We start from the raw sequence: 14,704 nt of genomic DNA on the forward strand, positions 1-14,704 counted from the left end.
ACCATGTCACATTTTGTAGAATGTCTATAACAAAAAACACTGAGAATAACAAATGTTGGTGAGGATGTAGGAAAATTGGGAGCCATCATTCATTCATGGGAATGTAAAATGGTGAAGCCACTTTTGAAAACAGCTTGTCAGTTCCTCAAAACGTTGAATATAGAGCTACATATGAACTGGCAATTCTACTCCTAAATATATACCCAAGAGAAATACAAAGACATATTCTCAAAATCTTGTACATGAATTTTCACAGAAGCTTTCTACATTGTAGGCCCAAAATGGATAACATCCAAATGTCCTGCAAGTGATGAATGGATAAATAAATGTGGTTTATATCCAAAATATAATGCTATTCTACAATAAAAAAGAATGAAGTACTGAAACATGCTATGGCATGGATGAACCTTCAAACCATGTTAAGTGAAAAAATCCAGTTACAAAAGAGAGCGTATATAGTATGATTTCATTTTATATGAAATATCTAGAAGAGACAAAATAGAGACAGAAAAGTGGATTATTCATTGACTAGGTCTGGGGCAGGATATAGAGTAGTGACAAATGACTGCTAATGGGTACCAGGCTTCCTTTTGCAGTGATAAAATGTTCTAAAATTAAGATGCAGTGATGTTTGCACAACTGTGAATGTACCATAAATCATTGAATTGTACACTTTAAATGGGTGAATTTTGTGTTATTTAAGTTATATATGTAATTATATCTCCATAAACTGTTAATGACTTTTATATGTAGATTCATATGCAATTAGATCCATTTTTGAATTTTCTATCCTTTTCTATTGATACATTTAATCACAAATACTATACTGTTTCAACTGCAGAACTTCATGCTATGTCTTAGGGTCTGCTATGCTTAGTTGGTCCTCATTGCATATGTTACTGGCTAGGAATGTTTTCTGGCTATTCTTGCTTGTTTACTTTTCCATTTGAATTTCATAATCAGTTTGTTGTACTCCAGAACAAACCAAAAAATCCCATTAATGTTACTTTTGTTGGTATTTTATTAAATTTGTTTGTCTTGGGGAGTAAAAAACAGATATATAAATCTTTTGTTGATTTTAAGCAGCTGATGCATACTGAGTAGCATGTTTTAGCACAATAGAAGGATGGTGAGTTTTGTATGCATGTAGCTTCAGGTTTCAGTTTGTGCCATCATTAAACGTGCAAACTTGAACAAGTTGATGATTTTCTCTATACTTGAGTTTTCTCATTTAGAAAGTAAAAGTAATAATACTCAAGATGCTGGTTGTTTGGAGAATTAAACCTTCACAAGTGTATGGGTCTTTTTCTGTTCTTTTTCTTTTTTCTCTGATATATTTCCAGTGTTAGAACAGTGTCTGCTCCATAGTAGAAGCTTAATAAATGACTGAAACATCTATTAAAGTTCTCAGCATATATTGGGCAATCAAATGTTAGTGCCTTTTAAAAATCTTTATTTTACAAACAATGCCAGCGTCAAATTTATGGTTGTATGTTAAGCAACTTCCTTTGGCTTTTCATATTATTGAAATATTTTGGATAAAAGCTAAGACTGAACATTTTTCTCTGTTGCATCTATTTTATTTATTATTTTTATTTATTTATGTATGTATTTATTTATATTTATTTTTGAGCTGGGGCCTTGTTATGTTGCCCAGACTGGTCTCAATCTCCTAGACTCAAGCGATCCTCCTACCTCAGCCTCCCAAATCACTGAGTGTTTGGGCTTAAGCCACTGTGCTCAGACTCTCTATGATGTTTACAATGACATTTTGATGTGGTTGAATATGATTTTCTAAAGTTCATGTTTTAATTTCATATTTTCTTTAGTTTTGTACAAATAATAGCACTATGTAGTTGTATTCCAGAAGCAACTCATGTAAACAGTACATTAAGAGTGGACTCACAGGAATAATGAAAAGGCAGTAAGTCATATCTGTATCATCGACATGCATGATGCATGTTAACACTGTGTGGGATTTGCAGCTGGAAGAAAATGCCCTGAAAAGACATTTTTATTACTTTGACTTGTTTATGAATGAGATCATGTTTGTTATTAAACAGTAAAATTTACATAGTAAATGATTGCAAAACAAACAAACAAACCCAACCTTGAAAAACATTAACACTCTGTGACTTGGTAGCGAGAGTAGAATGAGAAAATGACTAATGCACCTGTGAACAGATTCTCAGCAGTGGTAAAATTAAGTTTTACTTGCTGTCTCTCTCTCTCTATCAATAAATATTCCCTCTCATGAAATGAGTATAATATATATTTAGAACATTCTATATAAAGAGAAAATATAGAATATTTTAAATATATAAATGTAAAATATTTATTTAGAATAATTTAACATATTTAGAATATTCCAAATAAACAGAGGGACAATATAGAATATTATATATGTGTATCTGTAGTGTGTGTGAAAGAGAGACAGATTGTTAAATTACAATAAACATGGTTTATCTTTGTACAGATAAGTGCAGGGTAGAAAAATTCATGTTGATTTATTGATAGAAGCTCTAGCTTCTGACAGTAATTGCTGGAACATCTGGCATCCTTAATAATCCAAGAAGTTTGGGGTACTATGTGTGTATTTATAAGAACAAGATTGTCTTCCTTTAATTAACTGGAACAGTTCTCCTAATGGTGTCATGGAGGAATACCTAAACTAGTTGTAAAAATAACTATTTTTTTTTCTCAAAATGTCAAGTTTGTTTGTACAGCAATCAACACTAATTGGCTTAAAGATAAGGTTCCCTCCTGGCCTTGGCTCTTCTGTTATAAAATATTTCCTCCAAAATTCCCTCTTTTCATCTACGTCGTTTTGGGGGGATTGTTATAATGGCATATACATATGATGAGATGCAAGTCTCTCTATATAATTGTGGTGTAGTAGAATGTGGAGACTTTGAAATCAAGGAAAACAATCAAATTTTGGTATTATTATTTATTAACTGAACGACTGGGGCCAATCATTTAATTTCTCTAAACCTCAGTTTCTTACTAAGGAATGGTGCAGAAACTTCATTGGTGCATATAACTTCATTGGTGAATTCTACATAACATTTAAAGCAGAATTAATACTACCCCTTCACCAACCCTTTCAAACAATAGAAGAGGAAAGAATACTTCCTAGCTCATTCTCTAAGGCCACTATTATTACCCTGACACCAAACCAGGTAAAAATAGCACAAGAAAACGATAAAAAATCTCTTATATAAATGCAAAAATCTTCAACTCTATACTAGTAAACCAAATGTAGCAAAATACAAAAAGGATTATATACCACGGACAAAAAGTATTTATACTATGTAAGCTCAGATTAACATTGAAAAATCAATTCATGCAATATACCCTATTAAAACCCACAGAATGGGGAAAAATACTCATAATCTATACGTGTGACAAAGGACTAACATTAATCCAGTGGGCCTAGTGTTCTAGTCATTAATTTGCCTGTCCTCAAATAAAAAGTTTCTTATAGCTTGCTTGCAGATTTTGCCTTTCTCATGCTTGTCTTGTGTAATTCCAACAACTATGAAATGCACTATCAGCAAATAGCATATAATTCCATGTATGAATTGACCATGACTTGGGGGAATTGATTTTAAGTTTTGTCAACACAGAGTGGCTATCAAAGTACTGAGACTCATTCTGAGCCTTCTTTAGCCTGTTTTACACCAACAATGACCAAGCTGAGAATTATATCAAGAACTCAATCTCTTTTACAATAGCTGCAAAAAAATAAAATACCTAAGAATATACATAACCAAGAAGGTGAAAGACCTCTACAAACAGAACTACAAAACAATGCTGAAATAAATTATAGATGACAAAAACAAATGGAAATATATCCCATGCTTATGGATTGGAAGAATCAGTATCATGAAAATGAACATATTGCTTAAATTGATCTACAGATTCAATTCAATTCCTATCAAAATATCAACATCATTTTTCATAGAATTAGAAAAAAATTTCTAAAATTCATATGGAACTAAAAGAGAGTCAGAATAGCCAAGGCAATCCTAAACATAAAGAACAAATCTGGAGTCACTGCATTATCTGACTTCAAATTATATGACAAGGCTATAGTAACGAAAACTGCATGGTAGTGGTATAAAAGCAGATACATAGATCAATGAAACAAAACAGAGAACCTAGAAGTAAAGCCAAACACTTCCAGCCAACTGACCTTTGACAAAGTACACAAAAACATAAACTAGGGAAAGAGCACCCTATTCAATAAACGGTACTAAGAAAACTGGACAGCCACATGTAGGAGAATAAATCTCAATCCCTGTCTCTCACCATATACAAAATTCAGCTCAGGATAGATGAAAAGCTTAAATCTAAAACCTGGACCATAAAAACCCTAGAAGAAAATTTAGGAAAAACCCTTCTAGACATAGGCAAAGACTTCATGATGAAGAACCTCAAAGCAAATGCAACAAAAATAAAAATAAATAAATAGGACCTAATTAAGCTAAAACACTTTTGCACAGCAAGTAATAATAACAATCAGAAAACCCACAGAATGGGGAAAAATATTCATAATCTATACATGTGACAAAGGACTAATATTCATAATCTGGAAATAACTCAAGTAAATCAGCACGAAAGAAACCATCCTATCAAAAAGTGGGCAAATGATATGAATAGGCATTTCTCAAAAGAAGATATACAAATGGCCAGCAAACATAGGAAAAAATGCTCAACATCACTAACCATCAGGGGAATGCAAATTAAAACCACAGTAAGATACTTCATACAATTCATTAATGTATCCAAAAACTACTTCTACTCCTACAGCTATCAAAATAATCAAATAAATGAATAAATGAGGAATGATGGTTTGGATCATAAAGGGCATGTTCATCTGTGGGACTGGCAAAGCGAAAAAAATAACATGAAGTCAATAATAAACAAGTTACAATTAGAAACTGAAACCTTATACCCAAATGCAAAAATGAGGGTTAGAGTAGTTATGCATATATTTTCCTTGCTTTATTATGATGATATACATGTATATATTGATGAATCTTTCTATCTCTCTTTCCCTAATATTTAATATAAGGTGTATTGGTACATGTGAATCTTATAATCAACCTTTAATAATATCAGCCTCATCCACTTTAAGTAGCAAAATATCAAAAGGGGATTGTAATTGTACTGGGAGATCAATAAGCATTACTTCAAGATGAAAACAGTGACTTACAGGATTTGGGATCTTCCCTTCTTTGGAAAATAATGAACGTATCTTATACAAGGGACAGCTGCATTAGGTAGGTGGAAACACGTTGTTTCTGTAATGTGATTGAAGTGTGTGCGTCAACACAGAATGGCTACCAAGGCAATGAGACTCATTCTGAGTCTTCTTTTTCCTGTTTGTTTGTTTATCAAAAGGGGTACTACTGACCTGTGAAATGGAAGAAAGTCATGCCCTGGAGATGAAGACAAAGTCATCACATCTGATTTTGTTTTCTGTTTACCTAGCTGGATAAAGCCCTACCTGCTCATGTCCTTTCCAAAGATGCGAATAAATGCAGTGCATCTAAGCCTTCTCCAGGACCTGAAGTCCAGCCTTCCAGCCAGTAGCTATTTTCTGTGCTTCAACACTTGCCAGCACTTGGAACCACATATGCCTTGGCCAACCCAAGGGAGACTGAGGCTGCGGCTATTTGGAGTGAAAGCCCTCAGGTTTGTAGGTTTAATGGGACTTGTTACAAAACAGTTTTCAGATAGCTGTATCCATTCAGGAAATTAAGTTCAGTGTGCTCTTCACCTACCAGTGACGTGGTCCCTGATTCCTTATTTACCTGTCTTTGGGGAGCACAGCTTTGGTTAAACAGCTGGAAAAAAAGAGGGCAGGTACAATTAACAAGTAGCTGGCATATAGCAGGCAGCTGTGGTACAAAAATACGGTAAGATACAGACCAGTATTCTGTTTTCTCTCTTCATTTTCACCCTGTAATCCTCCTAATCAGATCCCATGGATGGGAGCTTTTATCACTTCAAGGAGTGCAAAATCAGAAATGAAAGGAAAAAGTTAATGATTATAAAAGAAGCTGATAAAATGAAAATTAATAAACAGTCCAGAAAAGATTTGAGGGGAGGTGGAATCTAGCAGAACCAATTTTTTCTTTGTCCTTCAAATACGTAAAAATCCTCTGAGATGGGATTAGAAGAAAATTTAAGGAAACAGTTTGATGCTGGCACATGTATGCATTTTGGGGTAGAGGATGGGGGCTGTACCATCCTCTTCCTCAGGTCTAACATAAAGAATAATAAAATAATGTGTGGATCTGAGAGTAAAGAGGACAAGTGCCCTGCTGCTGTCTTGTTTGCCTTGAACAAATCTCAAGGAGTGTTTCGTTTTCCTCAGTGGTAGAATAAGGCCATGCTGCCTCAGGGTTAGGCGTGGGTCCAAGTGAGCCTCAGAGAGCCCACACCCCCACCTGGCCAATTAAGCAGCTTAACACTTTTCTTGCGAGGCTATTTGGATACGGCATTGATTACTGAAAGATGGAAAGGGTTCCATGAAGTGGCCGACTGGGTGGCGTGGATGGTGAGCTGGCAGCCAGGTGGTGGGTGCTGCCTCCTTGTGGATTACTGAGAGGGGAAATTCAATACTGAGAAGTAGGCAGGACTCCCCATTCATTTCCCACCACTGAATACAGCTGAGAATCAGCTTCGAGAAGAAATCCCTATAACTGAGTTTCAAACTTAAGTGATGAGAAAATACTTTGAATAGCCTACTTACAAGTGACTCGATTAGATGGAAATTCAAAACAGAAACCAAGTCCTTGTATAGGGAAACAAAATTAAATATCTGCGCACCTAATATATCAGCAAATATATGATGTGGTTATAATTGCATTCTGTTTCAATTATTCTAATGAACCTCCTTTTGTTTTAGTGAGAGATGGGAGAAAGTGCTATTTTTATTTTTAGCAAATGCAAACGTTATCTCAGCACTGGTGGGATTGAAGGGGGGTGGCGTTAAGTCTCTTGAATAGAGTTTCTCAAAAGACTAGCATAGCATGCAATTCTAATAAGTAATACAACTCTTTTAAAAGAGGTTTTGTAATTGGGCTTTAATAATTGCTTCATATATTTTAAAACACATATTACTATTCAACAGAGTTTTTTTTATTTCACAATTGACTTCTTCAATTTGTCTAATAATAAGCTGATAAAAATGCTAACGTTAATTATATGGCTACTATATATTATATATATTAGTTAACTTTCAGACAAGAAAGTTACTTTCTGTAAAAAATACATATACATCGTATATATTATTATCCTTACTATTCCCATTATCAATATTTTCATGATCTTCCTTCCCAGCTCAGGTGATTTGAAAGTACAAATTATTTCTTTGAAAATAACTTTTTATGAGAGAACATATGGAGAATTTAATAAAATAAAACAAAACTAGCATTTTCCTAAGGAATTTGTAGAGCAGAAGCTTCCCTTCAAATGCTGTCTTCACCAATGACTGAAAAGTAGTTGGTTTTCTTCAGCTTCTATTTTATCTTAAACAAAGTAAGACAAACGTTTTATCACATTATTTTCACTTGTTTTCTCACTGTAGGAACATTTTATTAGAGTTTCTTCTTCTGACGAATCTGTGATTTTAGAATGGCTATGGAAGCTCAGAATCCCTCAATATTATTTGTCTGTAAACTGTTAACTAAAAAGAGTTTCTTGAAGTGAGCATCACACAGCAACCTCCTGGAGAGAGGAAAGTTTGCCCAGAAAGCAACTTGTGGTTTTTAGAAACCATGTCTGCACCTACAATGTAAATTCAACCTGACATTCCAAAATTACAGTCCCTTGAGACCGTAATTTACTTTACAAGGAAATGTTTTACTTTAACTCACATTAAAACCTCCTTCTATGACAGAAAGATAATTACAATAATGAACAACATCCCATCTCTGCCCATCAGTCATTTCAGTAGAACATGTAAGCATATGTGCTACACTAGCTCTTGATCAGTCTGCCTACAGATAAGGTTCTTTTCCATTTTTCAATCTCTTAGAGACATAGATTGCACATAATACTTGGTACAGATGAAGAAGATAAGCTGTATTGGATCCATTTTTAACCACAAAGGAAGGTTACTTATAAACTGGTGGCTCATGAGGGAGAATAAATTATCTTTATTAAAATGAAGGGAATTGCATACTTCTAAATCTTAAATAATTCCAACATTGCAGAAAGCAATATAATCCCTTGGCAAATCTTGATAGATTATTTATGCTTTGGAATAGAGTCATCCAGGTGTATGACCATCCTTGATTAATAATGAATGTATATTCTGGAAGATCATAGCACAATATTGTGTTACATAGCCAGCACCAATCGTTTGGAATAGAGGCAGCAAATGTGGCTACTACCCTGTAATCAAAATAGAACAGCAAATAATGGCTCATCGGAGGAAAGTGTACAATATAATCATGACTCTATATATTGGCCTTATATAATGAAACACAGAAAAAAACAGTCTAGGTTCTGCTGATTGGTTTGAAGATAACCGTATTGTCATCCCCTTAAAGAGATGACCATGTTAGGTAGGTTTTAAAGGGGGCAAATGGACACAAGAAAATGAGGAATTTAACTCAACAAAATGAGTTGATATTTTGAACCTGTTCAGAATGCGTTCCTCTCCTTTTTGTTCTCTTCAAGAATGCTGCCCAGGCTCTCTGACACCTTGCAGCTTTTTATCAATGGTTATTGCAGAGGACATATTAAACTGACCTCAGAGTTTGGGTTTGGATTTATCTTGTCTTCTGTTCACCATAGACACTTCATATGTAATAGACAACATCATCTGTAATACCTCGTCTGACCTTCTCTGAAGGTTTTTTGTGGCTGAGGTACGTTCAGATAATCAGAGCTGGAATTCCCTGTATTTACTCTGACCATTCCCTGTATTTACTCTGCATGATCTCTATAACCTTGGTGTATCCCTATCTATGAATGTAGGTCACATGCAGAGGAGTGCAGGCACCTATACTGGTATTCTTTATGCAAGAACTCAGTTGCACCTTGGTGTGAAAGAAAGCATTCACATAAGCCAGGCCTGATGGCCCATGCCTGTAGTTCCAGCTACTTGGGAGGCTGAGGGAAGAGGACTCCCTGAGTCCAGAGGTTTGAGGCCAGCCTGGGTCTAGTGAAAAATTCTGTCTCTTAAAAGACAGAGAGAGAGAAATGGAGAGAGAGAGAGATAATATTATTATGCATTGATAATATTAAAGGACCACAAGTTCTGTAGAAAGATGAGAAAAAAACACTACTGAACTTTAGGAAAATGTTGAATCTTTGGGTTCCCTCTTTCTATCTTCCGTCACAATGTCCCTGCAACTATTATAAGTGGATTTTATTATTGTGATGATGAAATAAAATGGAAGTAAAAGGAGATTGCGAACGTTGTTTCTATATGAACGAGGCTAAACAAATATTATCCATTACAAAATTTATTCCTTAGAGCTAATCATGAGATATGAAATGGCTTTATAATGGTTTTGTATCCCAAACCTCTAAAGTTAGAATAGTTTCTGCTTTTACCAACTTAACCTTCCAATTAGGTGGCATATCTGACTTGATTTGAGAAATCCTTATAAGGAAGTTGAAATAAAAAATTTGTTGAGAAGTGAAAAATATAACTTTCTCCTTGATTCCCCAAATAAGTTTTGGAGATGCAATAGAAAGTAAGAAAAGAGCCCAGTGCAGGAGTCATTGAAGGCTTAGTCTCTCCCACAAGCCTTCATTTTCTCTCTGTGTTGTCTTCCATTCACAAGAGTCTGGAAGAGGATCTATGCTTTCCTCGACACCTTCCTGACTCATTGAGTGTCTGTATCCTCAGAAAAAATGTGTCTATGTTTGTTGCTCCCTATGCACTTCTCTTCACACACTATTTCAGACAATAATAACGCTTTATAAATGCTTTTTGATGATACTGCTTCGTAAGTGGTATACTGGATTAGGAGTAAAGAGATATGACTTCTAATATGTTCCTCTGATTCATTTCTTTTGGAAATAGAATTTTCATGTATCAATTTTGTGTAAGAGATGGAGAGTAAAACTTTATTTTAATGCAGTTGCATATGTGTGTGAGTGTGTGTGTTTGTGCATGTTTAAAACGTGCATCATATTTTCAATGCCAAAATGCTCAAGCATTATCTACTTTAATGGTGTGATTTTAAGGGGACTGGTGTTACATATAAAAACCAGATGTGGCCGGGCACGGTGGCTCACACCTGTAATCCCAGCACTTTGGGAGGCCGAGGCGGGCGGATCACGAGGTCAGGATATCGAGGCCATCCTGGTTAACAATGAAACCCCATCTCTACTAAAAATGCAAAAAAAAAATTAGCCGGGCATGGTGGTGGGCGCCTGTAGTCCCAGCTACTTGGGAGGCTGAGGCAGGAGAATGCGTGTGAACCTGGGAGGCAGAACTTGCAGTGAGCCAAGATCGCACCACTGCACTACAGCCTGGGCGACAGAGCAAGACTCCATCTCAAAAAAACAAACAAACAAACAAACAAAGAACCAGATATTTTGTTACCCTGATATTTGAATTTTTATCTTTTTTATTTCTTTTAAAGTTTTATTTTTTCAAACATAGAAAGAGGTCTTATAATCCCCCAGATTTAAAATGTATCTTCTGTTATAGAAAGTTTGCAAAGTATAGAAAAAACTGGCCTTACAACCAATTTTCAAATGAAGTTACACTTAATTTTTCCATTCTTAAAAGAGAGCATGGTGTCTATGGATAAGTGAGGTTTGCTTGCAGCTTCAGACTCATGGTCTGTCTAGCCATTTTCCATGGAAGTGCAGTCTTGAGAGGATCAATAAAAGCTGCCTGACTACTAGAGATATTGCCATGACAGAGGCAGTAACCTCTCTATGCCTGTTTCCTCCTCTGTACAATGAAGATAATGTTTACTTCCAAAATTTATTGTGAAGATGAGTTGAGCTAATATGGTAAGCAATCTTGCTTTACATTATCAAACATTCATTAACATTAAATGTAGATACCACACTCAACATTCCAGTTGTGTTCTGAACATTCTTCTTTTAGCAACCAATTTCAATACTTTCATCTGTGAATCCACATAAAGCTTTTGGAATGGTATCTGTTTTCCCTGGTACCACCGGTAAAGGAATGAGTGCCTCAGTTTTACGACTCTCCATTATTTGTAGGACTTTCCAAAAACCCCGTATCTCCTCTTGTTCTTACTACTCTAGAATATGGTAAACTGCCTAGTTTGCCATTTCCTAAGTATCCTTCCAGTGGGCCTAGTGTTCTAGTCATTTCTTTGCCTGTCCTCAGATACAAAGTTTCTTATAGATTGCTCACAGATTTTCCCTTTCTCATGCTTGTCTTGTGTCATTCCAACAACTATGAAATGCACTATCAGCAAATAGCATATAATTCCATATATGAACGGACCATGACTTGGGGGAATTGATTTTAAGTTTTGTCAAAACGCAAAAAGATCTCCATGAGCAACTTTTGAAAAACATAGCAATTAAGACCCAGCTCTAACCTCAAGAGACTGGAATTTAATGGTACCCTTTTTCTTACAAAATATCCAGAGGTCTTTCAGAACCACACAATAAATCTCTGGGAAGGTCAGTACATTAAAAAGCATAATAAGTGAGTTTCTTTCCTCTCCTTCCTTTAATGTACAGCTAAGATGCTTTGTCAGTTGATTAAACCTTTAATGTCTGCTGCACTTAGTGCCACCCAGAGAGAACATTGTAAAAACTTTCCTGGAAATTTCCCAGACTTGAGAATGGCTTTATTTCTAGGGTTTTCTCAAATGCACAGACTAAAGTTTTGGATTTTTTTTTTTCCTTTTTGGATATAAATCTGTAGAGTTTTTGACTATACAAAAGCCATCTATGTCATATAAAGCAGCAACAAATCAAAGGATATGATGTCTGCAACCAGGTAATTGATGAGAAAATGGGTCCTTATGAACATTCGTCAGTGTACCATACTACAGTTGAACTTGTCAATGTTTGTATCACATCATAGCCACAGTATCTGTTAGCCACTTATTTTATAATATGTTTATGGAGTTTATATCTATGTAATATGTTTTGTAAAACATGGGAAAGCATTTCACTAAATTTTAACTTGAGCACATTAGGGGGTAAGTACTAATGTGCAGAAACTCAAGTGAGTTGAGATTTTTTTGACCATTCCCTCTTTTTTATTTAAAAACACTATAAAACTTATTTTAAAGGAATCCTGAATAGATATAGCCTCCAAAGAACTTCCACCATTGCAGAGGATATAGAACATCTAATGAAAGTAAGACACAAAATAAAAGATGTAAGTGCCAGGAGAAAGAGCTACCCAAATTGTAGGGAAATTCAGAGTGGGGAGAAATTACAGGAAACTTCACGGATAAGGAAATGCTGGAAGACTCAGTGAAGAGAGATGGAGCCATGACGTGGATATGTGGAGTCAGATGAAGGACACTGAAAGCACCGGAGTAGTGTAATCAAAGGTAAAGATAACCTGTCATTTTATTTGAGAAGAAAGCAGGCAGTAATGGTCACCACGTTGTTGGGGGTCTTGAATGTCAGAGGAAAAAGCTTAAATGTAACTCTTGTCAGTGGAAAGCCATTGAAGACCTTTGATGAAAACATTGGTGTGAAAAGATTGATAATTAATCTAGTCATGCTGTTTAAAAAAGATTGAATAAGCAATGGAGAAAAGGAGAACTTTAGGAGAAGTGAAGAAAGGAATGGTATCCTTGGTATTTTTTTGTTGAGTATTTATGCTTGCTGCTTTTGTATTATCTCTTTTACTATGTTACTCTTAAAACATTCTCATTGCATGGGAAATTGAGGATCAGCACAGTTTTGTACATGAGGAAATTAAGGTTAAAAATCAAGAAGTAATTTGACAATGTGTGAACCTTTGGCTATGTTAGAAACAACAAATTTCAAAGTCTTACAAAAGTATGTTCAGATCCTTACTTTGCCTAGCTAACTAGCTTGGTGAAATTGTGGAATTTCTAAGAACATTAGTGACTCTCCAACCTGAAAAAAAGCTACTTTATGGAACTGATGTGAAGTTTAAATGAGAGAACAGGAATTAAAGCCACTGATACAATTTAAGTTTAACTTGTATCAGTGACTTTAATTCATCAAATAATTACTTGTTCAACTTCACACAACTAGAGTGAAGTGGAATCAGAAGTCAGACCTACATCTTTTGCTGTTAAACCAGGCTCCCTTTGTATTTCACCACTCTGTCTGGTGATGGCCTAGAGGATCAGAAATGAGGATGTGGAGCTTGGCAGGGGTAGTTGCAAAGAGGAAGAGAGGAAAGACACAATTGATATTAGACAGATAGGAGTGCAAGGAATTGGCAAGTGACACAATTAGTATTGGCAACTGACCCAATTGGTATTGGAATATGCCTTTTGCATGGACTTTTGTAGAGACTATGTTCTAGAACATGTAATGGATACATTGATGATGCCAAAATCGTGCTGGCATAATGTGATCACTGTGCATTCACATCAAATGTTCAATGATGAACACAGGCCAAGGGAGCTGTTAGGTTGTTTCTAGTTTAGTCTTCAGTGTTGCTTTTATGTAACTGAAAATTTATGTCTTGTTTGTGACAAAATATAACTTTGAAAAAGGCATTTTCAGATAATAGGGCAACTTCTTTCCTTCAGATTCTTCACTACTAGAAATCTGCAGTGTCTACTCTGCTCCATATGAAAGTAAGATGAAGGAAAGTGAGTTTTCCCAAACAATATATATGACACCTGACTACGTTAAAACAGGAATGAAAAACTGGCATTCAATATGAATAAAATAGAAAAATTGATAATACACTGGCTTGTGATGTCAGGGACAGCCACCCTCTTTCACCCCATTCTACCCACTTTTGAAGCACAAAACTGCTCATATTGCAGGAAATGATCTTTGTACATCAAATCCATAAACTGTTCAATCGCATTTTCTTTGCTTTTAGAGTCAAGTTGCAGTATATTATATGTGGTAATTTGGTGTACTTGGGGGAAACGTCAGCTTTCTCCACCTGTGTCCACTCCATTACACAAGCAATGCTGCTCTCACTGCACCAAGGAAAATAATTTATCACATTTCCCACCTCCAGGGTGGCTGGTGAAGGCTTTAGCTGTACTGTGAAGATTGACAGGGGCCAGTAGGTCTAGGAGAAGGGGCAGGAAGGGCTAAGATCCTTCTCTCCTTCACATAGGTGCCTTCAAAGGGAGAGACCAGCCCAGCTGTTAAGAAAGATTGTTTGTGGGCAGGGCGCAGTGTCTCACGCCTGTAATCCAGCACGTGGAAAGGTCGAGGCAGGCAGCTCACGCCGTCACAAGGTCACGAGGTCAGGAGATCAAGACCACCCTGGCTAACATGGTGAAACCCCTCTACTAAAGTCTCTACTAAAGTCTAAAGAGACTAAAGACTCTACTAAAGATACAAAAAATTAGCCGGGCAAGGTGGCGGGCACCTGTAGTCCCAGCTACTCGGGAGGCTGAGGCAGGAGAATGGCGTGAATCTGGGAGGCGAAGCTTGCAGTGAGCCGAGATCGCGCCACTGCACTCCAGCCTGGGCCACAGAGCCAGACTCCGTCTCAAAACAAAACAAAAAAAGAGCTTGTTCGTCTACTGCATATTTATACTCT

This window comes from Colobus angolensis, unplaced genomic scaffold, assembly GCF_000951035.1.
Source record: "Colobus angolensis palliatus isolate OR3802 unplaced genomic scaffold, Cang.pa_1.0 Scaffold48, whole genome shotgun sequence".
Lineage (NCBI taxonomy): Eukaryota > Metazoa > Chordata > Mammalia > Primates > Cercopithecidae > Colobus > Colobus angolensis.